This window comes from Cervus elaphus, chromosome 16 (genome assembly GCF_910594005.1).
Source record: "Cervus elaphus chromosome 16, mCerEla1.1, whole genome shotgun sequence".
Classification (NCBI taxonomy): Eukaryota; Metazoa; Chordata; class Mammalia; order Artiodactyla; family Cervidae; genus Cervus; species Cervus elaphus.
Genome location: NC_057830.1, coordinates 36,045,449 through 36,073,426, shown reverse-complemented (window position 1 = coordinate 36,073,426; position 27,978 = coordinate 36,045,449). Strand labels below are relative to the sequence as shown.

General features: G+C 47.4%; 1 pseudogene; it reads right to left on the bottom strand.

Moving 5' to 3' along the window:
* Positions 1–67: 67 nt before the first annotated feature.
* LOC122710043 lies at positions 68–16,051 on the bottom strand (annotated as a pseudogene).
* Between the last annotated feature and the right edge of the window lie 11,927 nt (positions 16,052–27,978).

Genomic DNA, 27,978 nt, shown 5'->3' with positions numbered 1-27,978 from the left:
TGGGCTCTGTAGTTGTGATGCATAGGCTTAGCTGCCCCATGGCATGTGGGATCTTCCTGGACCAGGGATCAAACCCATGTTCCCCTCACTGGCAGGCAAATTCTTAACCACTGGACCACCAGGGAAGTCCTAGGCTCTGTCTTTAAGGGGCAAGTCTAGAATTTAAAGGGGGTTGCATAAAAAGAAGTAACAACTGGGTATAGTGACTTCCAACATCCAGCAGCATAGTGGAAAACAAAATAACTTGTGAAATGTAATAAGTGACATTAATATAATATATACTTTACAATTATGGTCATTTTAGCAAATGCCTTCTGAACCATACCCTAATTAATGTATATCTTTAAGTGAATCACACACACCTACCTTCCTCTGAATTTCCTTGATAGCAATACTAAAGTACTAGCTTCTGTGGACATAAGTTAATAGACCATTGTCATCTGTTGGCAAGGGTGCTTATAACTTAAGAGAGAAAAAGAATAGTAAACTAAGAATATTTTAAGCTTTTAATTTACATGTGGATTTTGTTACAGACCTGGGGTGCAGACAGATGGTTTTTATTTCCCTTTGATGTGTACTTGATGAACAGGATTCTTTAGAGAAGATTCATAAATGGAAAGGCTTCTTAATGTGGAGAGAAGTATTGCGGTTAGCCAGTGCCACCTGCTGGCAATCTGGGGGTACTGCAGGACAGCTATATTTCAGAGTGAGGGGAGAAATTTTTTTAATTTATTTTTTAATTGAAGGATAATTGCTTTACACAATTTTGTTGTTTTTTGTCAAACCTCAACATGAATTAGCCATAGGTATACATACATCCCCTCCCTTTTGAAACTCCCTCCCATCTCCCTCCCCATCCCACCCCTCTAAGGTTGATACAGAGCCCCTGTTTGAGTTTCCTAAGCCATACAGCAAATTCCCATTGGCTCTCTATTTTACATATGGTAATGTAAGTCTCCATGTTACTCTTTCATACATCTCACCCTCTCCTGTTTAGGAGCTAAGTCGTGTTGGACTCTTTTGAGACCCCATGGGCTGTTGCCGCCAGGCTCCTCTGTCCCTGGCATTCTCCAGGCAAGAATACTGGAGTGGGGATCTTCCCAACCCAGGGATTGAACTAGCGTCTCCTGCATTGCAGGTGGATTCTCTACCATTGAGTCACCTGAGAAGCCCCGAGGGGTGAATTGTTATCAGGAAAAATCCAGGCAGCGGAGAAATTCTTAAGGTTGAGGGAAAGATATAAAGGTTGTATAGAACAGACAGTAAACAAGCAATGCCACAGTCAAGAAGGTTTCACAGGGATTCTAAGCTCTCACACCTAAAAGAAAATTACCTCATTTTGTTTTCTGGGGAGGAGTACATTTTCCAGAAGAAAAATATCAATTATGTATCAAAATAACCAGTATGCCTTATGCACCATAGTTTTCAATATATTCCTTCAGGAGATCACCCTCACCCCTATCATAGTATGTATCCACTTTAGAAGAAAATGGAAAAGGTTCATTTTTCAGAAACATGCTTTAGCTGGCTGCTGGGCATGTCTCTTCCTAAAAGCAAGAAATCCTTGAACTGGACCAACTTCATCATCCCACTCCTTTTATTCTCAACTATATGAGACTATACCATCTTAGCCATTGGCGTTTCTTTTCTCTTTTTTTCCCACATCCAAATGAAGACATTCGGGGGTTAAAACAAACAAACAGAACAACCAACCTAAGGAGGACACACCAGGCCTTCCTGGTGGTCCAGTGGTTAAGACGCCACACTTCCAACGCCGGGAGTGTGGGTTGGATCCCTGGTCAGTAAACTAAAAGGGGTTTCCCTGGTGGCTCAGTGGTAAAGAACCCGCCTGCCAATGCAGGAGGTGTGGGTTTGATCCCTGGGTCAGGAAGATCCCCAGGAGAAGGGAATGGTTACTCACTTCAATATTCTTGCCTGGAGAATTCTGTGGCCAGAGGAGCCTGGTGGGTCGTAATAGAAATCAATAGAGACTGAGCGATTAATCAACAGCTACAGTGAACTAAGATCCCACATGCCTCAGGGTGAAGCCAAAAAAATTAAAAAAGAGGACACAGCAGAGCATTCAGATTACAAGGCGGTTTATTGAGTTAGTGGCACGTGAGCAAGTTCTTCCGGTAATCAGCAAATGCAGGCATCAGTGCGTTTCAGAGGAGTTCAGAGGAAAGAGAGGCTGGTGGGGTCAGAAGGGCCTGGAGCTCAGGGCCTGGTCACCTGGTGACGTGCAGAACTCTCTAGAGGGGCCTGAAGCTCATCTCAGGGGTAAGTGGGTGCAGATGCCCCCATACTTAGAAAAGCAACTTTCATGCCTCACTCCTCTCTGAAAAAGAAACAGGGGAGGGGAAGGTGAGGGCTGATAATCACTGAGAAGCAGCAACCAACACTTTGCTTCTCATCAACCCAGAAAGAACTTCCTCCAAAGAAAGAAGAAAATTCCTAGTAGCTTCCCAACTTCCTGTGTGGGCTCTGGCTATAGCTCCAGTGATGCCTCTGCCCTGTTTTTTGGACCCCCAGGGAGCTGTTCGCCCCAGAGGGACTGAGGTGGGGCAGGGGGGCATACACTCACAGGTTCTTCTGGCGGTATTGCTGCAGCGCTTTTTCCGCCACATTCTCCATAAAGTCAGGCCTGGAGACTTCCTGCGGGACCGTCACGGTGATGGGGAAGGAGTTGAAGAGCTTCACAACACCTTGGTGAGGCTGGACCGAGTGCTGGGGTCGGAGCTGTGGGAATTCACCTGGAAGGAGAAAAGGTAACAAGGGTTGGGGAAGACGGTCAACCCAGACTCAGCTGGCAACTCAAGTAAGGCTTCATTCGGATCTGTGGACCCCTTTGCTTTTCCCTAACCTGCAGAACTATACAACTTGGTGAACAGAAATGCCCTAACTCAGAGACACTACTTTGTGGGGGTAAATGCCTTCCACAAAGGACCAGCCCCGGGGGAGCCCCACCAAGTAAAACTTGGTTTCCGAGATGCCATGTTTCCTTTGGGCAGCAACCAGCTAGACAGGGAGAGAAAAAGAAAGGTTTCCCGGTACTAGAGAGATGCTGCTTATCACTGGAGGAGAACAATGGGCCAATTCACGAGGCATGCTACGTGGGACAGGACAGCTCTCCGGAAAGAGAGCTCTGCAGCCAGGCAGACAGGGTGATCACCCCTCAGGTAGGAGATGCTGGGTAAGCTGGTGAACCTCACCATTTCCTCACCCGTAAAATAGGATCGTGACACTCCACCTCATCAGGTGATGAGGTCTCTGTGCACCGCTGTGCCTGAGTGTTTGCTTCCTGCAGTAGGACAAGTGCTCCATCGAAAGCAGACATGCCCCCGTGAACATCTTGATCCCGTTTCACCCCCGGGGAGGACCACGCGACCTCCAGACTGCACCGTGAGTGCAGCTGCCGGGTGTGGCCAGCACGGACTAACCGTGGAGACCTGATAGTCCTGGTCATCGTTCTGCGTGAGGCTGGCCAGCTGGGACTCGCAGGTGGACTGCTCCTTCAGCTGCTTGAGCAGGGCCGACGTGTTGAGCATCTTCTGCTGGCAGGACTGGAGCAGCTGGTCCTACAGCCTGCTGAACTTCTCCGCCAGCTGCAGGGAAGCGTTCAGCTGCTGGCGGAGCAGCGTCTGAGTCAGGTTATTGGCAGAACAGTCTGCCCAGAGATGGAAAGAACAAAAACAAATGGCAGAAATGTGAAGGGAGAGCTCAACAGGGATGAAGACAAACGGCAATCGGGCCACGCAGCCAGGACCTGAGGCAGAGCTACTCTGAGCGCCGTCTTTCCACCATGCGTTCGCTGTCAGCCCAAGACAAAGCAGAGAGCCCGACCTGAGTGTGAATCAACACATAGTATCTCCATCAAAAAAGTCTTGCTCTGGGAGACAGTGTCAGCTGAACTAAATTATTTCAGTAACATCACTGATTTCTCTTTGGGTGCAAGACCCTGCCTCGCTGGAGATTGGCAAGGAGGGGCATTGTCCACACCTCAAGAAGCAAGGATTTCAGGGCTCCATGTGTAAAGACCAGGAGCTCGTATCACTGCCCTCGTGCCCCCAGGAATCATTTCCAGAAATGGTGGACATTACCTGTAGCTGCCATTTGTGTGGTACTGCTATGCCCCAGGCATCACTGAACGCTCTGGATAGCGGTGATCTCTAATAGTCTGATGCACTCTGACGTCCAACAATGAAACTGAGGGGCACAGAGCTAAATCGTTTACCTAAAGTCATAGGATGAATGATTTGGGAGGTCAGAATGGTGAACTCAAGGCTTTAACTCTTAAACTTGGGCTCTTCCTATTGAGTCTGTGGCTCTGCAAAGTTCTCCAACTTTGCCTGTATCCACAGAGTTGGAAATTCTGGCCCCAAGAACCTGGCTAGCAGAAGAGCCAGCCAGGATCCTCGGACCACGAGCACACAGGAAGTGAGGGGGTCTAGGTTTGCCCATCTGCCCAGAGTGGCTGGCTGCCAAGCTCACCAGAGAGTAGGGAAGTTCATTGCTTTTGGTCCCCCCACACCCCCCCACTCCACCCACTGCAGGAGGTCAGGTAGACAAGGGTTGGAAACAACGCCCGCTCTCTTTAAAAACTACTGTTTTCTCTCCCTTAATTGTTGAAAACTATCCCCAAAAGAGCACATGAAACTCAAGCAAGTCAAGGAAAAGGAGTTCTTTGCACGCTTCATCATGCTGGTTGTAATCATTTCTATTGGTTTAGGTTTAGTCACTAAGTCATGTGAAACTCTTTTCGACCTCATGCCCACCAGGTTCCTCTGTCCATGGGATTCTCCAGGCAAGAACAGTGGAGTGAATTGCCATGCCCTTCTCCAGGGGATCTTCCTGACCCAGGAATAGAACTGGGGTCTCCTGCATTGCAGGCAAATTCTTTACCAACTGAGCTAGGAGGGAAGCCTTTTGATCATTTCTATTATATTAAAATAAAACATCAGGTGGGGCAAGACATAGGATTATGAACAATAAGCTGAGTTGAGAAATATGTACAATGACTAACCTTAGCTCTTCATGCCAAGGAGTCACTGAAAATAAGGACAGTCATTGAGAACCAGGATGGAAGCTAGAACCGCGGCTCTCTCCTGGGGCAGTGCTGTCCCCACGGGTACTTGACAAGGTCTGAAAATACTTTCGGTTGTCACAACTGGCAGGGTAGGGGGTGGGAGGTTATTGGAGGCCAGAGATGCTGTGAAATGCCTTACGGTGCCCAGGGCAGCCGCCATCACAACGAATGATCTGGTCTAGGGACTTCCCTGGTGGCCCAGTGGTTGAGAATCTGCCTTGCAGTGCAGGGTCACGGGTCTGATCTCTGGTTGGGGAACTAGGATCCCACATTGCATGCTGCAACAACTGAACCCATCCACTGCAATACAGGACACAATGAGGACCCCTCATGCCACAGCTAAGACCCTAAGCAGCCAGATAAATAATAGTTTTTAAAATAAATATTTGAAAAAAATGATGAAACCTATCATTAAAAAAAAAAAAAGAACAATCTGGTCCAAAATGCCAGGAGAATGGAAATTGCAACAGTTCAGTCTGGAGTTCCCAGGCAGCACATGCTCCAAAGGTTGCAAGCACCTTGGATAAGAAGTCATAAATAAAAAATTTTAAAAAAAGAAGTCATAAATCTTCCTTGATGTATAAAAGAAAACCAGTGTTTCAGGAAGTTGTGATCAGTGACCGTTAAGATCAGTACCAGGGAAAAAAAAATTTTAAAAAAAATCAGTACCAGGGGCACCAATCTGAGCTTGGGCATCAGTAGGTCTCTTCTTCTGGCCCTAAGGTGACTTTCTCACTGCGAGGTACTGTGTGATTTACGGTTTTCTAGCTATTATATTTTATGGGCTATACCCAAGAGCCGCACTTGTGAACTCACCTCACTTCTTCATAGATCAGCCTCATATAGCACTTGTACTTTTGCAGTGGCTTCTAAAATTACAGCACTGAGATTAGGGCGTTCGACTCTGAAGGCCCGGCCCAGGCACCCAAAAGAATTAAGTAAGAGCAAAGATCCACTCGGGGTGGGGTTCCCGGGGGGGATAATTAACTCTTTCCTTCCGAGCATAAACTTTTGTGAGCCAAGAAGTGTGTCTCTGCTTTTATAGCTGTTACCTCCAAGTAGGAAGAATTCAGTTCCCCTGATAAAACAGAGAGTAACATCGGAAGAGAGCTATTTCCTTTGCCTCAGGGACCAACCAACCACAGGGAAGGTGGCCAGGAAGTGAAGGTACCACAAGGAGAGACCTGTATGTTCAGGGCAGAGGACACGGCAGCACTGCTGGGGAATGCACGCCAAACACCCCGCAGGAGGGGTGTCCTGAATCCTGAGCAGGTCACTGAACCTTCTCTAACTCAGCCTCCCCCTCTGTAAGACAAGTAGCCACCCCAGTTTTCCTAGGAAGAAGAGTAAATGTGAACTGTTTAGAAGCGTGTTCAGTAACAAACACACGGCAAGAGTTTAACAGAGTCCACACTGTCGAAGGGTTTCCTCGATGGCTCAGTGGCAAAGAATCTGCCTGCCGACGCAGGAGACTCAAATTCGATCCCTGGGTCGGGAAGATCCCTTGGAGTAGGAAGAAATGGCAACCCACTGCAGTATTCTTGTCTTGGAAATCCCATGGACAGAGGAGCCTGGCGGGCTATATAGTCCACAGGGTTGCAAAGAGTTGGACACGACTTAGAGACAAAACAACAGTAACAACATCATACTGTCTAAATTTTCATCATCTGCAGCCAAAAATGAGGATGTCTACTAGGTTTGGCCCTTGGGGACAGACTAACTGGAGGAAGTCACAGGATTACAGCTTTTTAAAGCACGGCTGCCCTTCCTACAGTCAGCCTGTTAACCGTGGACTGATGCGGTAAGTATTGGGTTGGCCATAAAGTTCTTCGGGTTTTTCCACAAGATGCTATGGAAAAACCTGAGTAAACTTTTTGGCCAACCCAATACTTTGTATTCTGTCTCCCAACTTTGGGGACAACTCTGCATCTTAACCCTCAACCCCAGATGGGGATCCAGGCAGAACTGAGCAAAGGACCCCTCTCCCACCAACAGCCACAACTGGAAGGTAGCAGAGTTGGCATTTGAACTCCCACCCACTTGACACCCTAAAGGCAGCCCCAGTGAGGTGCTGGGAACCTGAGGACACAGGAGGCCAGGGGGTCTCCGACTCATTCACTCACTCACTCAGGGAGTTCCAAGATCTCCTGGCACTTCTCACACTGGTCCTTCATCCACAGGCATCCCGTGGATTGTGGTGGATTTCCTTGCACACGGCGCGGTCACTGTTTTCTGGGAACACACAAGGGAAGTCACACAGAGCAACATGGGCCGCCCCATCTCTCTGAGCCCTTCCATACCGCTGTCTGGCCCTTTGAGATGGTTCTGCAGGCAGAGCAGGTTGGCATCTGGCTGCCTGCCTGCAGAAAGACACAGGCTTGGGTCAGCAGTGGGACTCCCTGCAGCAGGACCAGGAGGTGGTTCCCGGGGCCCCCTGAGCTGGGTATGGCCTCCCTCTCACCACTCCACTCTCCCACCTCCACGTTTTCTGAGCTGTCCATACTTCTCTTTGGCATCATAACCTGTTTTGCTCTGCATTCTGTCTGGCTCACTTCTCTCCCGCTGGCCAAGCAGCAAGCCCCTTGAAGGCAGGAGTAAGATTCATATGGAACCTCCTTATAACACAGGGCGCCCCCCACCCCACCTTACGACATGCAGTAAATGCTTCTTCAAGTCAATTTGTTGTTTAGAGCTAAGTCATGTCTGACTCTTTTGTGACCCCACGGACTGTAGCCCGCCAGGCTTCTCTGTCCATGGGATTCTCCAGGCAAGAATACTGGAGTGGGTTGCCATTTCCTTATCCAGGGGATCTTCCTGACCCAGGGATTGAACCCATGTCTCCAGCATTGGGAGGTGGGCTCTTCACCACTGAGCCGCCAGGGAGGCCCATTCACGCCCACACCCTCCTGTATTTCCAATCCTTTACAAGCCAGACCCCGGTGCCAATCAAACTCTAGCATTTAGGAGATGGGGTTGGCCAACCAGTGTCTATTGATTCACTGACAGAAGACACTTCTAAAAGTTTTGGCTTTTCTTGTTCATTCAAAAGATACTCACTGTGTGCCCATTCTCTACCAGACCCTAAGGTTATAGCCACGAACAGCTTTCTTAACTGTACAGTTAAGTGATTATACAATTCACTGCCAATATAAGCATGGTGTCCACACAAAGCCACCTGAGTTCCAAGACAAAGGGGTCTAGTTTTCAAGAGCAGTGGTCCACAACCTTTTTGGTGCGAGGGATCAGTTTTGTGGAAGACAATTTTTTCCAAGGACCAAGGGGTGGGGGAGGGGGTTTCAGGATGATTCAAGAACTTTATGTCTGTTATTATTACACCAGCTGCATCTCAGATCAACAGGCATTAGATCCTAGAGGTTGGGGATGCCTGCTCTAGAGGAAACAGGGTCATGCCCACCAGTTTTTGGAAGGAGCCTGGAAAAACTTAAAAGAACACTGGTTCCAAGTCCTGTATGGCTAGATTTGACCAGCCTGAATCCCAGTTTGGATCTTCCCAAACCAGGGATCAAACCCGCATCTCCTGCATTGCAGGTGGATTCTTTACCGCTGAGGCACCAGGGAAGCCGGTGAACCTCTGGGCATGCTCCTACACTCTCCATCAAATGGGGATGGTAGCCCCCTCCCAAGGTTGCTAGGGAGGGTTCAGATGGCATAGGCCAAGTCCTGGGCACAGCTATGAGTATCTAATGCTCCCTACCTCCACAATCCCTTAGCTCCTTAGCTATTTGTACTTTTCTTTAGCATCACAGCCCATCTGACCGGGTAAAGCATCCCACTGAACTGTGAGCTCTCACCCCCCACTTCTCACCTCCTGAGAATTCCGTCATGGGGAAGCGGCAGGGAGTCCTGTGCAGGTGGGCGTCCATGGCCTGCTGGGCCTGGTGGATCACGTCGTAGAAGGGCTGAAACACATCATGAAAGTTTAGGGGTTCCAACACGGGGAAAGGCAATTTCCGGGCAAAGCGGGATTTGGGATTAAAGAAGAGTGACCCCCCTCGGGAATGAGCTGAAGGGGGAGTAGTACTGAGTGTCCTGGGGCCTCTGGGGAAAGAACCGGTCCTGAAAGAGTTCATCCATGATGTTGGAGGCCTGGTTGACGCTGTCCTCCATGACGTCCATCGCATGGCTCTGCTGCCGGTCATTCTCCATCAGGGAGTCAATGCGATCACCATTGATCCAGAAGTAGAAGGGGCTTTGGTTCAGGAACTCCTCAAGCTGTGAGATGGAGGATAATCAGAGGTGTCTCCCCCTTGTCAAGACAAGCCAGGCCCGTCCCGGCTGCACCTGGGACATCTAGGAGTCACAGCAGGGGGTGGAAAGCCTGGCTGGGAATGGCTCCCCATCTCTGAAATGTCCAGGCCAGCCCCTTCCAATCTACTGACTCCGATGGGGAGGAGCAGGAAGACCTGAAAGACCAAGAAAGTCACAAGACCCACCAGGTGAGACTAGTCTGCTGTCCTCTTTGACCCCCTCCCCAATCAACCAAGTGCCAACTGACAGGACTCTGAGGAAGGGCAAAATTCATGAGTCCTAATTGAGCAAGGCCTGTAGGGGAAGGTAGATGGATATTGGAAAGTGAAGTTGCTCAGTCGTGTCCAACTCTTTGCGACCCCATGAACTATAGCCTACCAGGTTCCTCTGTCCGTGGGATTTTCCAGGCAAGAATACTGGAGTGGGTTGCCATTTCCTTCTCCAGGAGATCTTCCCGACCCAGGGATTGAACCCAGGTCTCCCGCACTGTAGGCAGACGCTTTACCGTCTGAGCCACCAGGGAAGTCCAGATGGATATTAACATACTAAAAATTCTTAATTCCTTTTGCTAAAGTGGACACAGGGCTCTGCCCTGCCATGGAGCCAATTGTTGCCTTATGCAGCTAAGAATTGCTGGATGAGAGTCTTCTAAGATGGCAAATACCTGACACAGGTGCTTTTCACCATCCCACATTACTGCACTCATAGCAGACATTACCAATCGATCACGACACTCTGGGCTCCAATGCAGCCAGAACTAATCAGTAGCAAATAGCATGTGAAATGAAGCTGTGAGACTGTGATTTATCATAAGAAATATATATATGGTCTGGTTCCTGACAAGGAGGTGTTAAATCTCTTGGAATTTCCCGTGATAAGAGCAATCAAGGTGTCTTCGTTTTGTTAGGGAAGTAACTTTTTGAAAGTAACTAAAGATGGGGGCTGATTGCTGGGAGAGCCAACTACATGATTAAAGGGTTAGAACTTTCGGCCCCAGCCCCGGATTTCTAGGGAGGGGAGTGGGGCTGGAGATTAAATCAGTGACGAATGTCCAGTGATTTAATCAATCGTGCCTGTGTGACAAAGCCTCTATGAAATCCAAAAGGATGGGCTTGGGAAGCTTCTGGGCTGATGAAAACATGCACCAATGAGACACAAGAGACTGCTGACTCAGGATATAAGGCTCCCCACCCTTCCCCATCCCTATCTCTGGGCGTCTCTTCCATCTGGCTGTTCCTGACTTACATCCTTTTATTTTTATTACTTTTTTTAATGGATGACCAATGGGTCACCCATTGGTGGCTTTTTTAAAAATGATTTTTACTTATTTTTGATTTTTAAAATTTATCTCTGGTTGTGTCAGGCCTTAGTTGTGTCACGCGGGATCTCTCACCGTGGTACACAGGCTTAACTGCCCTGTGGCATGTGGGATCCTAGTTCCCCAACCAGGGTTCCCACTCATGTTCCCTGCACTGCAAGGCAGATACTTAACCACTGGGCCACTGGGGAAGTCACCCAAGTTATATCCTTTAATAATAAATTGATTATCTAGTATGTAAAATGTTTTTCCGGGTTCTGTGGGCTTCTTGAACAAATTAATTTAACCCAAGGGGGCAATCCACCCGCAATGTAGGAGATATGGGTTTGATGCCTGGGTCAGGAAGATCCCTGGGAGAAAGAAATGGCAACTCACTCCAGTATTCTTGCCTGGGAAATCCCATGGACGGAAGTGCCTGTCAGGCGACAGTCCATGGGGTTGGAAAGAGTTGGACACGACTTAGTGACTCAACAACAACAAAAGGAAGCGGTCATGGAGCCCTCTAACCTACAGCCAGCCGTCAGAAGCACAGGTGGCCACTCGTGATTGGCGGGTGAAGTCGGGGGTGGGCGTGGCGGGGCGGACTTGTGGGACTGAGCCCTGAAGCTGTGGGGTCTGATGCTGTCTCTAGGTAGATGGGATCCGACTTGACTTAAACTGCAGGGCACCCGGCTGGTGTGGGAGAACCCCTTGGTATGGAAATCCCCACACTTGGAACTCGGTGCAGAATCAAAGAAGCATATTCAAGTTCTCATCCCCCTGCCCGAGCCACGCTGCGCTGAAGGGGCGGGGCCGCTTGTCAGCTGGTGGCCAACCAGTCCTGAGCTGCTTCTGCACGCACGCACATAGAACTGCACGCAGGTCTGTTTCAGGCAGGGCTTACACTCGTCCCAGAGGGCGTCATGGTCTCATTGCACACCCCCTGGGACGCCTCCAGCTTGGTTTCGGAATCCCTGGTGTCATTCAGGGCGTCCTGGGGGATGACACAGGCTGGCTTAGCCACAGAAACCATGGGCTTCCCCTTCCAGAAGCAGGCATGGGTGCCCACCCCCAACTCTGCCCAACCTGGGCACTTGGGGTGCTTATTTCCATCCCGCTCTGGCTCACAAGCTCCCACATTTGCCACCAGGATGTCCCTTCTCATCTGGTTTTAAGCATCCTGCCATCTTCATCCTGCTCCTTAGTCCTTTCTGGCCACTAGAGCCCATCTAGACATTTTTCTCTGATACTGCACCTACTGTCTTTACCCCAAGACTTCCCTCTTCTCACTAAATACCCCACTTTTCACTCTCAACTTCAGGAATTTAAATGTCATCTTTCAAAAAATAAATAAATAAATAAATGTCATCTTTCAAAGCTTCCCTGAATCTTATTTTTCTATGGCAACCACAGTCCGCAGCATGCCATGGGAATAGGTAAGTTTCTGAAATCAAAATCACACCTGCTCAAAAGTCTCTAAAATGACCATGACATCTGATCCAGTAATTCTGCAAGAATCTATCCCAAGGAATTCCTGCAATCAAGGAAAAATCTGTATGCCTAAAGATATTTGTTACAATATTCACGAATGGCAAAAAAAAAAAAAAAAACCTGGAGTTAACTCAGATGTTCAAAACTAGGGGACAAGTTAAGGAAATAGTAGTACTACAAATGGTAGCTAGGACAGCATTACCAAGGATGTTTGTAACAAATGTTAAATATTATAATAAGCATTTCTCATGTTAAAAAATTCATGAGTTTGAGTACAGCCACTGTCCAAAAACTATAGAGGAGAAAAAGTAGTAAGAAGTAGATCAAACATAGGTATCCTTAGATACCTAAGGAATTGTCCTAAAGTAAAAAGATTATGGAGAAACTTTTCTTCTGCTGCTTTTCTATACTAAAATCTTGAAAAATAGCTGTTTTACTCTTCAAAGAATTAAGTAGACCATCCATACCCCCAGATGAAGCTGCTCTAGGAATGTCTGACCAGGAGGAGCCAGGTGGAATCTTCTCCTGCTCCATGTCCCCTGTCCCCCCGGTCTGTGTCCACCGCCTCTTGCTCCCAAATGGGGAAGGCCACCACACCTCCTATGAGGCCAATTCACAGGCAATTCGTTTCTTTCCGGTTCCCATATTCCTCAACTGGAGTCTCTTTCCAAACATGATGTGCTTTATAGAACCTGGATTGCCAAATATCAAATTCCAGTGAGAAGCACAAATATTCCAGAACAGGACTTGCCACTTCTCCGTGGACTCTAGGAGGTTTCTCACAGCATGGCGGGAATTTCTACTCATGCCAAGAAAGGGCATTAAGTTTCAGAGAAACTTAGAGCTGCACCCAGGCCTGATTGCTACAAGCTATCAGGAAAAACATAAATGGATTCCCTGGTCAATTGGATTTGGAAAGCACTTGGGTTAAATGAAGTTACATGTGTTTCTTTACTGCAGAACTTCTCTAAGTCTTTATAATGATTTCACCCCACACATTAGGGACCAGAGGCCCCATCTCAGCATCTCTGTCATTAGGGGTAGGGTAGCAATAGGAGTAGAATTTGAGGATACCCTGACAAAGACTATCGATTTTTTAAATAAGCTGGGGTGCCCAGGTGGCGCTAGTGGTAAGAACATGCCTGCCAGTGCAAGAGACATTTAAGAGACGTGGGTTTGATCCCTGGGTCAGAAAGATCCCCTGGAAGAGGAAATGGCCACCTGCCCCAGTGTTCTTGCCTGGAGACTCCCATGGACAGAGGAGCCTGGCAGGCTACGGTCCATGAGGTCTCAAAGAGTCAGACACAACTGAAGCTACCCAGCACAACACAAATAAGCAGTTTCCTGAATGACAGTGGTTTAGTTGTGTATGTTCACTGTTGGACTCAGGTGTCTCTTTACAAAATAGACCAGAACTCAGATCTGAGCAATACACTGTGTGCCTGCTGTACCCCCAAAGATATTACCCACACTAGATAAGCTTCCTAAAGGTAGGGTGCCATCCCCCTTCTAACCCTGACCGTGACAGACCCTACCCAAAGCCGACGCCGGAGCTTGCACACAATCAGGGTTTAGAAAAATCTATTGAAATGAATCTGGCAGCAGGCTTGTAATGAAACCAGATCCAAAATCTCACCTCCTGAAGCTTTCAAAAGCAAATAAACCTTGCCTATTTGTTAACCACAGCCCCTGGCATCAGATGACACAGCGGGGAAGGAAGGTCGGCAGGTCACCATGGCAACCTGGCAGGGCACCTGGAGGAGCAAGGGCCACTCCGTCCCTCCAGCAGAGAGGATCAAGGCGGGGCCACGGAGCTCCTCCTTACCTCTTCTTCGTCTTGGCTTCCCCCAGGGAGCTGTGCAGTAACTTGTGCTCTTCATTGGTTTGTTCTGTTTGGGTCTTTATCTGTTTCACCTCCGTGAGGGCATTTTTAATTTCTTTATTCACATACTTACTCCCCTCAGTGGACACTTCTGCAGGAAAAGGGCAGAGAGGTGGATAATGTGAATAGGTGGTGCTGGGAATACAATCCTGGAACCAATTGAAAGGGTCAAAAAGACCAGTGGATCTAGGGGCTGCCGTGGCTGGGGTCCCCCTGGCAGGCAGCTTTCAGGGTCCCAGCTTCACTCTGACACAGGTTCCATTCCAGGTTCCATCTCCAGGGCGCACTGAAGGCCCAAGGCCTGAGAATCAATTACCCAGCTGCTCTGAAATGCAAACACTGGAGCAGACACACCCAGAGAAATAACCCAGTCTGGCTTGCTTCACTCTGTATAATGGGCTCCAGTTTTATCCATTTCATTAGAACTGATTCAAATGTATTCTTTTTAACGGCTGAGTAATATTCCATTGTGTATATGTACCACAGCTTTCTTATCCATTCGTCTGCTGAAAGATAAACACCAATACAGTATACTAACGCATATATATGGAATTTAGAAAGATGGTAATGATAACCCAATATGCAAGACAGAAAAAGAGACACAGATGTACAGAACAGACTTTTGGACTCTATGGGAGAAGGCGAGGGTGGGATGATCTGAGAGAACAGCATCGAAACATGTATATTATCAAGGGTGAAACAGATCACCAGCCCAGGTTGGATGCATGAGACAAGTGCTCAGGGCTGGTGCACTGGGAAGACCCAGGGGGATGGGATGGGGAGGGAGGTGGGAGGGGGGTTCAGGATGGGGAACACATGTAAATCCATGGCTGATTCGTGTCAATGTATGGCAAAAACCACTACAATATTGTAAAGTAATTAGCCTCCAACTAATAAAAATAAATGGAAAAAAAAAAAAAGAAATAACCCAGTCTGCCCCTGGGGCTCTGGAGAAGCAGCCTAACCAACTGCAGAAAATGTTCAAGGGAAAAAAAAAAATCCTGGAAGCACAATTTGATGTTTAAGCATCAAAATATAAAATAGTATCCTTTAGGATACAATCCTTTCTGGAATGCAGTTTAAGCAAACATCTGAACTTTGTCTTTGTTCCAATGCATGGTGTCAGGTGAAGGGGACAGGAAGCTGACTTAATTACACCATCCCACAAGGAGACTGTGATCAGACACACCACATCCTTTGACAAATACCATGAGACAATGTTACCAAATTCTCTGGTGCTTATCCTGGGCCAAGCACTGGCTGCAGGCTCCATGCGCATTTTATTTAAGACTCTCAACACCGCCTTCACCTCATTGCACAAATGAGGACGAAGAATCATAGTGAGATCAAGATACTCACCCCCGGTTATACAGCTGGGAGGGCTGGGAGGGAGATAAGACTCCCACCCATCTCTGATCTCAGCATCTGAGTTTCTAACTACTACCCCAGAGAGTTGGTCAGCTCCCAGGATAAGAGTGGAGCAGAGGGAAGACAGGTGTCAGGAAGGACCTAGCAGAAGAGGGGACCCAAAAGCTGGGCTCTGAAGGATGACAAACCCTCCTAATGAATGATATTTTCTCTTTCCTGAACCCAGAGCATTGGTTTTATAGGTGGAAAGGTGGCAGACACAGGTAGAAAGCGTTATGGAAACTCAAGGGGGATGTCCACAGAGGCTCCAATGGTCCAGGTTCATGGAGCTTCATGGGGGGGGCGGGGGCATGCTGGGCCAAGCTGACTGGGAAGAGAACAGCCAGATGAGATACAAGATCCAGAAAGGGCTTGGGGTCCACTTGAAAGTGCCTGGAAGCCAACCTGACCACAAAGAGCCTGGACCAGCAACAGAGAGCTCAGACAGGGGCCCGGGCAGGGCAAACCAGACCTGATGCACAGGTCAGAGATGGGCTCTGACCCTTGGGGTCCTGACAGAAGGGCACGCCTGGTCACTTACCCTGGAGCTCTTTGTCCGAGATTGCCCGGCCACTCTCCCAGCTGACGGCAGCCCCATCAACAGCAGTAGAGTCTTCATCTTGCCTCCTCCAATTCTGGAATCCTGACACGCCTCTGTTTGGAGAGAACAGGGGACTGTCATGGTAACAGCCAGACAGCCCGCTGGTGTCCATCCCAGCCTGCTGCCTATGCCCTCAGCTCACATCACCGCCTTTTCATCCCAGGGACTTGACAAGAAAGGATCACTCTTGCCACTGGGCACCTTCAAAAGAAAGTGGAGGCAGCAGGGTACCAGGAAGAACCCCAGGAAAGCAGCCTAATACAGAAGAAATAAGGATCTGGGGTTGGAACCACTGGACTCGAGTCCAATCCACCCTCCCCCTGCTCCTCCTCCTCCCCTCTTCCTCCTCTTCCTCTCCTTCCCTCCCCCTCCTCCTTCTTTTCCCATCATAGCTGACTGTACCTGAAAAAGGCACATGAGATTTCTGCATCCAGAGACAGCACCTATCTCAACAAACTCAACTCCGAAAACACCTCTCTTGGGTCACTCATCCAGCCTCTCCCATCCCCCTGAAGTGGGGACTGCAGCCCTGAGCACATCCAGTCCCCTGTTGCTGGCATCACCAATCAATCACAGCACTGTTCCCCAGCCAAGCCTCAACACCTCCCGAAAGTGCTTTTCAAGCGTCTGAAGCAGTGATAGCCTCAGACCCTCTGGGTCAATACAGGGAAATAAATCCATTTATGATCACCAGCGTGCACGAATGGGAGTAGAGTGAGGCGAGGGGGACAGTGGTCTTCAGGGAGGGGCAAGGCCTAAGGGATTGGTGGGTTGGGGGTGCAGTGGGGGGGATGGGGGGCAAGGAGCCTCCCCAGAAGAAGTCCTGCTGGGAGGAGCAGCAGGACTTTCACTTGACTGGTCCCTCTATGCCCACAGCAAGGCCTCTCCCAGGGTCCTCCCACATCACTAGGATGGTCCCTCTATGCCTACAGCAGGGCATCTCCCAGGGTCCTTCCACCATCACTTGGCTGGCTGCCCTGAGCCCTGGACCAGCTGGTCTTACACAATGGATCCTTTCCCCAAAGCTGAAGTTGTTGCAAAACAAAAATCCCTCTCTTTGCCTTCCTGTCCCACCCCGCACCCTTCCTCCCCACAACTGCTCATCTGAACTCACCTGCTTCCCCTAACAAGAACGGGAAGGGGCTCTCCCCTTCCTGAAATGACGCACACCCTGAAGCCGTTCTCAGCTCCTCCACAGGTCCACTGGGACCCTTGGGAGAAAATGAATAAGGCAAGTCTCTCCTGAGACACAATTAGTAAGGCAGCTGGGCTGCGGTCCCTGAGCAGCATGGGGGAGGAGAGCGGGTCACTGCCCTCCCCAGAGATGGTAGGTGGGTAGCTAAGCCAAGGTGCTATTTCAGGTCTGCCAGGTACTGCCCCTGCTGCTCACTGAGGCCTGAAACGCCTGGAACAGGGACAGAGGCTTTGTCATGGCAGAGAGAGAAAGCCAGAGAGAAACACCCCTCCGGCAGAGCACTCCTCCCCCATAAGTGAAGGCTTCGTAGAAATCCATACCCCAGCCTTTGAAATAGGCTGTGACTGGAAGACAGGGCATTGGGTCCTGAAGAAAAGAGACGCAGGGAAGCCAAAGGCAGGAGCACTGGATGAGGAGTCCGGAAACCCAGGGGTCAGTACAGGATCTCCCATCAGGAGCCTGGGGGCCATGGGAGTCATGGAGCTGAGAGCTAGGACAGAGACCTGTCTCCCACCCAATCAGCTCAGAGGTAAGGCAGAACCCAGAAACAGGCTGGGGCTCCCCAAGGCCTGCAACAAGCAGGGCAACCCCCGGATGAGAACACAGCCCCCCCAGTCCCCCAGCCCAGTGTTCTTTCCTTGACACCAAGTCACTGAGATCTGAGCCTCAGTTTCTCCATCTGTAAAATGGACATAATACCGATCTCAGAGATGTGAATGTGTTCTGTAAACACAAGGGTCTTATGTCATCATTGGAAATTCTGACTTCTTCAAAAATAGACGAAGGACCAATTGTGGGCACAGTACCTTTTGGGGAAGTGGGAGGAGGTGGCACGTAGAGAGAGGGACAGAAGAAAGGAAGCAGGCACACAGAGGCCACCTGTGGTCCCTCCCTGCTGCTAAAGTACCTGGGAATTAGCGGGGAGTCCTGTTATCACACCAGATTCTGATTCAGAGACTGCTGTGCTAACAAGCTTGCGAACGATAGTGATACTAGCCCAGGGGCAGTATGAGAACAGCCGCTGTGCCGCCAGATTGCCCTCCCTTTGCACTGACTCCCCTCCCCTCCCATCTCCAGACTAGGGCACCCAGTTGCCAACTGCTCTGATTAAACAAGCCTCTCAAAGGCCCTCCTTTCCCCAGAGGAAGCCATGGGGAAAGACACTGTCATGAAGAGTAAGCTGCAGGGTTCAAAGCCCAAAGCTTCTCTCCTACTCCCTCCCCAGATACGGCAAACTCAACCAAAAAGAAAAACAAAACAATTCACCTGTAATTCACACCCTCCAGAGGCAACCATTAGCATTGTGGTATCTTTCCTCTTTTCTGTGCATTTGCATACAACTGGATCCATTACATCCACCACCTTCAAATACACTCTAAAAGCACACTTTTGGGGCTGTGTAATAGTCCGTTAACTGGTGTACCTTATTTTGCATCCCACATGGCTGATCATTTACATTGTAATTTCCGACTATTTTTATAATGAACTCTCAAAAGCATCCTGTTTTAATATCTGTACTTACTCTTAAATTCCTAACCCCACTCTTAAATAGTAATAATCAGCTTCTTTTTTCAATAAGTCCAGAAATTCTGAAAGGTCAAGACTTGGGTTCTAATCCCAATTCTGATACCTGTTTTCTGTTTATCTTTGGAGATTTTTTTCTTTCTGTTTATCCTTCCAGATTTTCATCTACAAGATGTGACCGTTTGAATCAGATGTCTGAAATCTGAAGGAGGTTGTGTGACGTTTCTCTGATGTACTCTGATGCGTTAGGAAGCAGCTCTGCCACTCCAGCAGCAGCGTCAGTTCTCCAAATGTCAATTTCCCCATCTTCACGAAAGGAGGTTCACTAACACTCATCCTGTTTACCCCGCAGAACTGTGATTGGAGTTCATGAACGAAGGGGCTCCCGAGTCCCGGCCTGTGCGCCGACCCCAGCAATTTTCAGGCCCCAACTCTGTTCCCTGGCGATGGGGCTCCAGCCACCTCCCTTCCCTGGACCTTCCGACTCCACCCAAAGCGCCCCTCTGACAGCCCTGGGACTACCAGCGACCACCCTCTCCTCGCCTGGCGGCCCCCCACCCCCACCCTTAAGCTCATCTTCTGGGTGGCGGGGCTCGGCGCAGGGGACTGGGAGAGAGGGGACGTCTCACCCGCAGGCTCCTCCTGGCGACGCCGCGTGCAGTGCACGATGAGGCTCGCGTGTTTATAGCGCTCCGCTGCGCATACGCCCACTTTGGGACTGGCTCCAAACCTGCAGGACTTAGGCCCAAAGAATGCCGTAGACAGCACCGAGAGCTTTCCGGGCCGGCGCGGGAAGGGTGTGCGGAGATGCGGGGGGGTGGGCATTTGGGGAGGTGGGTCCTGTACAGTACCAGGCGGGGGGCGTAGCGGGGCGCTTCGGCACCTCGAAAGGCTCGGGCGGAGACAGACGCTGGATGCGGGGTCGCACCCAGAGGGCTCAGAGCTAGGGCACGGCGCCCCAAGAGGGGAGAGCCTGAATTAACGTGCACCGCGAGCGCCCAGCTCCGCAGCAGTGGAGCGATGCTCCGCGCCCGTCTGGTGCCTACTCCCAAATGAAACCTCACAGTTCCGCTGCCCGATTGACCGTTAATTTTTCATATGTGCCACTCCTCTGGCTCCATTTAACAGCATCAGAGATGTCGGGGGTGTGATGGAGAGGGATGTTGTGATGCAACACAGAAAGTATGAAATGATGGCTTCCCAAACCACTACAGTGACCTGGCGGTCCCTTGGCAGACCTGCTAGGCTGCAGGAAACAGAAACAGGTTCTTAGGGATGAACAGAACATTCATTTGGAAAATTAGAAGGCCCCCTGGCTCTTTGATTCCCAGAGTTGAAGTAAGTATTGTCCCCATGCACTTGAGACCCAGCCAAACCAGGTGGGCGTCATGAACATGGGACCCTGCTGCCCCATGCGTTGTCTGATAAGCTACTGTCCAAGTCTTGAAATTCTCAATAGTTTTTGAACAAGGGGCCTGCGTTTTCAGCGAGCATGGAGCCTCACAAGATATGCTGCTGGTCCCATTTGCAAAGGGAACTGATCACCAGCCCCAAGCTCCCTCTGCTGGCAGGAGGAAGCTTGCCAACAGACTCCCTGTGGCAGGGGGCTTTGATGGGGCAGAGGGGTCAGAGCAGTCATGGCACCCCCTAGCAAGGAGAGAAGCAGCCCAGAAGCTGCCCAGGCATAGCCTGAATACTTCCTGGGGAAGAAACGATCGGGCGCTCTGATCCAGGATGTTTGAACCCTAAGAGAAAGGTCTAGGGGCTCGAGAGGGTTTCTCGTTCTGGCTGGGGGGAGATGGGGGCACAGGGCAGGTGTGGGCAGTATGGTCCACTCGCCAATTGAAAACCAGCAAGTTGAGGGGCTCAGAGGAGAGTTGTATGACCAGAGGCTGAGTTTTCCTGCTCATAATTTTCAACATACAGCTTCAGATCCAGTCTCTGGTTGCTCAAGGTCCAGGGGCGACTAGAAACCCGCCTCCCACCTTCTCAGGAAGGAGCACAGAGGGAGCTTCTAGGGATGTGAAAAACAGGGGGAAAGTGGAGGTGGGGCTTTGCATGGAATTCTGAGGCAGTCTCAGCTTTGTCCGGAGGCTCTGGGTGACCCTGGCCAGACCAAAGATTTAACCCTCACATTCCACCCCCGCTCCTCAGTTCTCAGTTTCTTCCTCCTGGACAGTAAGGAATTTGGAATGTATCATCTCTGAGGTCCTCTTCAACCTCACCAGGAGCAATGCCAAGTGTGAGAAGATCATTGGCCCAGAAGGAAAAGAAAAAAAAAAAAAAACCAGCCAGAATTTGCAATAGTATTTCTCCCTTAGGGCTTCACTTTATCTTCCTGAAAAGGTCTAATTATCAGTAACAGCTACATTTTCTACGCAAATTGCCTCCTCTCTAGAATCCTATCAATGCCCAAGGCCAAAAGGATTCTCTTTGAGCATGCTCCTTGTAACTTTTCTGTTCTGTGCCTCCCCCAGCATCCGATACAGGAGGCACAAATCTGTAATAATTATATTTTTGAAAAATCAGACTTTGGAGGACAAGGCAAGGAGATCTGCCTTAGTCAACTGAAGTAGGGGAAGGGAGGAGAAGACGGGATTGGGAGAAAAGAATGTGATTCACAGCTTCAACTGTGGTCCTCTGGGAGGAATTACTTGATGACTCCAGCTATTAAGCACACAAGGCTCAGAAGATAAAACTTGAAGGAAAAGAGTGCACCTTCAATGCATCGCTGGATTTTAAATAGTCTAAGTAGATCATGGAGGCCAATTGGTGCAGCCCTCACCCCATAGTTGATTCTTTCTTTTTAACTTTTATTGACCTGTAGTTGATTTCCAGTTTTGTGTTAGTTTCAGGTGTATAGCAAAGTAAATCAGTTACACATATTCTTATATCCACTCTTTTACATTCTTCACCCATAGAGGTGAGAGTATTGAACAGAGTTCCCCGTGCTATACAGCGGGTAATTATTTGTTACCTAGTTTATACATAGTAGTGTGTATTTGTAAATCCCAATCTCCCAATTGATCCCTCCCCTCCCCTTAACTCCTGGCAACCATAAGTTTGTTTTCTAAATCTATAATTCAATTTCTGTTTTGTAGATGCATTCATTTGTACCCTTTTAAAATTTGTTTTTAAGTCTTTATTGAACTTGTTACCACGTTGCTTCTGTTTTATGTTTTCAATTTTGGCCACAGGTCATATAGGATCTTAGTTCTCCGACCAGGAATCGAACTTCTACTCCCTGTTTTGGAACGCAAAGTCTTAACCATTGGACCGCCAGGGAAGTCCTCTTGTACCTTTTTCTTTTTTTTTTTTTTTTTTTAGATTCCACTACTTGATTCTCAACTCCCCACCAACCACCACCACCACTGCCACATTCCCATCAGGTAGTCATCCTGCCTTTGTTTGGATGCTCCCAATAACAGGGAGCTCACTACCCACATGCACAAAGTCATCTAGAAAACTGTCTATAGAACTTGGTGACGTCAGAGCCTGGCTCCTGCAAGGGACAGTCTCAAACCCAGGTCTGACCTCTGAAACCACACAGAGAAAACCCAATCCATCTCCCCACTGCTAGCCCTTCAGCTATTCAAAGGCATCTGGTCATTTCTCCCAGCATTTCCCCACGCTTGTCACTGCCTGCTCTGTCATTGTTTGCAAATTCTTCCCCAACCCTTTGGCCTTCTGCAGGTTACCTCTCTTGAGCCCTGGGCCTGCCAATACTGGTGAGGACTGACCACAGGCCAGAGCAGGACCACTTGCTCCCTTGCCAGAACACTCGAGATAAGCTTTTATTTAGCTGCTGACTGACTTGGTTGATTCATATAGAATTCATCATCTTTTTGGCAGACACTGCTGTTTATCTTCTATCACGGACTTAGGCGGTCAGGTTTGGGGTTTGGGGCTTGATGTTTTTTTCTTGGAGTGGGGGAACCATCAGGGAAGGGGCAAGGAGAAAGTAAAGAACTTTACTTTTATCTGTTCATCTCTTTCTGCTTTGCCCACTGTCTCTCCCTTGCTAGGTGGAGTCTTTTTTCTGCACCCCACCACCACCACCACCATGGTCCAGCTCTGTGCCAGCAGCATGGCAGTTTAGCTACTGCTGATGGAGATGGAACAAGCTAGAAATGGATGAGAGCAGTAAATACTCCATGGCCTATAATTAAGAATCACTCTGCAGGCTCTAATTATAATTTGGGTGTATTTAGTCATAAAAAAAATAATGGATAATAAAATCAGAAGTGATAAAATTAGCCTAGAGCTGATGCTGAGGCTTCCTGACTGCTGTTTCAGGGCTTCCCTAAGTCCAGAAACATTCACTCCATCCGCTGTGCTTCCCTCATTTTCCCAAATAGGATCTCTTTGGGAAAAGATCTGATGCTAGTCTCTCTTGAGTTGCTTTTCATGGACCTACAACTAGACAAATATTACTTAAACTGCCTTCACTGTTATTCTTTTATTGGTATAAGAGATTCTGAAATTGGGATTGTAAGGTAAAAGAATGTCATGTTAATGTAAATATAAACAGGCTGATGGTAGCAGCAACTCTCACTTTCTCCGAGAAAACCCAGTTCCCACAAGACCATCAGTCTGGATGTAGTTTTCCTTTTGAGTGTTTGCCACTCTGGTGGGTAAAACTGACATTTTACTCTCTTACTATCTTTGTTTATAGTTTTCAGATATTCATTTTAAAGTAAAGCTTCCTTTTCTGTGACTTGCTTATTCATATTATTTGCTTGTTCTGTTGGGTTAGTCATCCTTTTTTTATTATTATTTTTTTTTTTTTGGTCATCCTTTTTTAAATTGAAGTGTAGTTGGTTTACAGTACACCCATTTTTCTACCAATGTAGATCCAAATCTCACTGGAGAAACAATGAAAACCCTTTTGCAAGGTGAATGGGGTTGAGGGGAAGTGGGATAAATTTGGGATTAAAGCCGAAGTCTTTCTCATTAGCACTGCTTGAGAACTGCCTGAAAGAGGGAATCCTAGAGATGGTCCTGTGGGCCCTAGACATCAGTCAGGGAGACAAGACAGGAAACAGCGAGAGGGAGATGTGGGTTCTGATGAAAACCCGGCAGGGCTGCCCCATCCTGATGAGTGGATGTTGGTATGGTGGACTCAGCAATGGTCCCCACTGGCCTCTTTCTAGCTCTTGGACACTCCACGTCTTCACAAAACTCTTTGGGAGCAGCGGCAGTGCTAGACAAGTACAAGGTCTTAAGTTTCCAGGTATTTCTCTGTAGGTATCCCCGCCCCCAACCACCTGACATGTCTCCAGAATCTACAATTTGCATTCCTCCACCAAGAGAAGGCCCAAGACAAAATGAAAAGCAGATGCCCCACATCCACACCCTCTGTTTCTGCACCCAGAACTTTCTACTGGATACACTGCTCAGACTTTAATGTCTACAGAGGGGTCCTGAAATAGCAGGAACAAAATGTGAAGTTTCATCTGAAAATTGTGCCAAATAACTGCATGTTAGTCAGAGTAACTTATATAACATGCCAGAGTTTTGGGAGGTTTTAATGCTTTCAAAGTACAGTTCACCAGTGAGACACTTACCTATTCCAGAGCAGGAGACAGATGGTAGACTAGCTGCAACATGTGAGGGAGAGCACTTTTGCTTGGAGGACTTGTTGCCCTAACATTGGACCAGATCTGGAACCACTGGTATCTTCAAAAATCCCTTCTAAGCATTCATCACCCCACCAACAAATCAGATGCAAGAGCTGAGAGGTCACTCATAAATCTTGGTATATAGTTGGTATATGCAGGCCAAATTGAATAAATTCACCATAAATCTTGGAAGAAATGGTCCACTAGCAGCTTCTACTTCTCCTATACCTATAGAGGCAGGGCCAGATCCATGCAAGACCCACTTTGTCACCAAAGTTTGTGTTCACTGAATATTTACTATCTCCCAAGCACTATGCTTACATCATTATCTCATGAAAGCCTTCCTACAACCCTGCAAGGTAAGTAACCACTGTTACCGCATCTCACAGATGAGGAAACTCATCAAGATTAAGCCCTCACCCAGTTGGTGGAGCCAGCATTTGGACCCATGCATTCTTACTCAAGAGCTTTCATGCTTAGCCTCTAAGCTACACTGTCTCCCAGGAGATGGCACAGGGTCAGTGAAGACAGATGCCAAAATAAGCACCTCGTCCCCCACAACTGCCTCTGGAGAGAAAGAAATGGTTGCAACAGAACAGGGGAAATGGAGTTCATGTCAGAAACAGAGGAGATGGGGCCTCTGGAAGCTCTGAGCATAATAACTCTGAATCCAAGTGCCTTTGATTGCTAAATTAAACTACAGGGTCTGCTGAGACTAAAGTACTTCAGCAATCATTTTTACTTAAAGCAGTCTATAATATTTGAAGTTTCTTCCTGAAAAACAAACATTTGTTCTCAAGAAAACACGTTCCAAATGATTTCTGGGGAAATGAAACATTGGAAAAGACTTTACCAATTGATCTCAATGCAGAGATACTTTTAAAATAAAAACTCTAAGCTCAGGGTCTCAGCTTCCTGCAGACCACCAAACACACACACACACACACACACAATATTCATCACATACACATACTACACAAACCATGCACTTACACACTCATCATCAAAAAATACAACATAAATACACACACATGTACAATCCACATATACATAACACATATATACCCAACACGCAAACCACACACCCACCACATAAATACACATGTACTACAAGACACCCTTGCCACACAAATCACACACACACATGCATACACATCCCACATACTCCACACACTAGTTGTAAAGCAGCACCTGTGTTTGCAATTCCCTTTTTGCATCCATTTATGGTACTCTTGCCTGGAGAATCCCATGGACGGAGGAGCCTGGTAGGCTGCAGTCCACAGGGTCATGGAGGGTCGGACACGACTGAGCGACTTCACTATCACTTTTCACTTTCATGCATTGGAGAAGGAAATGGCAACCCACCCCAGTGTTCTTGCCTGGAGAATCCCAAGGACGGCAGAGCCTGGTGGGCTGCCGTCTATGGGGTCGCACAGAGTCAGACACGACTGAAGCAACGCAGCAGCAGCAGCATGGTACCTTTCATTTCAGTTTGAAGAGTACAACTCTGTAGGGACAATTGTTTTAAATTTGAGAAGGCTTGAATTAAATAACAATTTTAATTAATTTTATAGTAAAAACTCCAGTTTACATTAGCAAAAAATAGGCACGGGGCTTCAAAAACCATGCTCTGAAGCTTATTGAGTCACTACAATTTTAAATTTTTGAATCTTCCATTACAGGGGGAAAATACCTTGTAATCTGGCACATTCTTATAATGAGCCTCTTACTGTGATTCATGGCCATAGATGCCTTGTGAACATGCAAAAGAAAATAACCAGACTAATATGTGAGGAGAATTTCAATGATGGGAGAGAGGCTGTTGGCGTGAAACAAGCCTTTTCCACCCTTCACTGACTTGGGGCTCCTTCAAGTGCCCACATCAGGCTAAAAAAAAAGTATTCTCACAGAGTCAAGAACTGCAGAGCACACCAGTGGGAAAGATTTTTTCAACTTGACCTGAGATACACTCCCTTTGTCCACTGAACACTCTCTTAAACCTAACAGACTATCCTCTATTTCTTGTATTCTCCTAATTAAAAACCTAAGGCTAAACACAAGTGACCTCACTTGCTTTCAAGCTTAGCCCTGGGGAGGGCAAATGATGGAGAGGGAAAAGAAAGTCAAGGAAGTTAATTAACGCGAGATGAGGCTGAGTGGGTTTCTCTGCAAGCGAGTTTCTCAAAAAGCAGGGGTGGAGTGAAGGGGGCGGGCAGAGCACAAGGCTGAGGAAAGTGGGTAATGCCCACAGCTGAGAAGTGTGCATCTAGTTCTCAATGTACCCGGTGCCAAAGAAGCTTATACTACCTCCATTTTGTGCACTGACTTAACGAGTTCAGTTTACATCGCAATTTGGGGTTGTCTATGAGCATGTAATTATTCACTCTATTATTTATTGCATTGTGTTTAAGTTTCAGGGGGCAAAGATTTTTTTTTTTTTTACTGTTGAAGAAGAAATCAGGAATGTGTTTTTATATAAATGTTGGTTATAATTCACCTTTAAGGAAGCTCTTGGAAATTTACTGTGAATCATTACAACACTGAACAATGTTTGAACCATTCATTATTTCTCTTCATAAAAACCACTAATAACTAATAACATTTTCTGGGACTTCCTTGCCAGTCCAGTGGTTAAGACTTTGCCTTACAATGCTGGGGGTGCGGGTTCGATCCCTGGCTGGGAAGCTAAGATCCCACAGGCCTCCCCGACGTGTCTCATGGCCAAAAAACCAAAAACCACTAGTTAGAACTAATCAGACTATTCACTAAGGGGCTAGTTATGAAACAGAAGCAATACTGTAACAAATTCAACAAAGACTTTTTTTTTTTTTTTCATAAAAAAGTCCACATCAAAAAAAATCTTTAAAAAAAGAAACATGAGTTTAAAATAATAACAATATAATTTTCTAAACAATGGTTCATAGGTGCCAGAGATAATGATGAAACAAAGGCTTTATTGTGAGCTACAGGAAAAGAACTAACAGGATTTTTTTAGGATTAGAAAAGTTCTTATCTTCTTCTCGGGGCAGAAGCTGGAGAATACTTCAGTCAAAGCAAATGCACTTGTCTTGGAGACTTTTCTTGAACCTTTAAAATCTAGCTAACAAAAAAAATAAAATAAAATCTAGCTAACAGCACTTTACTGTTAAGCTGACTTCCGTTCTTGAAGGGGAAAATCCTATTTCTGTTCTTACAATTTTCCTTTTTCCTAAAAAAGATCTATGTGATTTTCTAACACCCCAGTAGACATAATTTGAAAATAACACATTTTCAAAAAAAAAAAAAAAAGAAAGAAAATAACACATTTTCAAGGTACAGATAATTTCCATGTTGTGTAATCCATTATAGAGCATTAAACTTAGAGAACAATTTTTCTTCATTTAACAAGACTCATATATCCCTGAATAGAAAAACAGAAAATGAGAAATCAAACCTCTTACAAATATAGATATATTTTAGGGTGAAGACAGGGATATCCAATATTACAAATATCATTTAACACTGCCTTGAATATTTTGACAAATGGGAGTGAGAAGAAGGCAGTGAAAAACGAAAGTATTACTATCAGAGAGAGGAATTAACACATGACAGTCTGTCTAAAAACT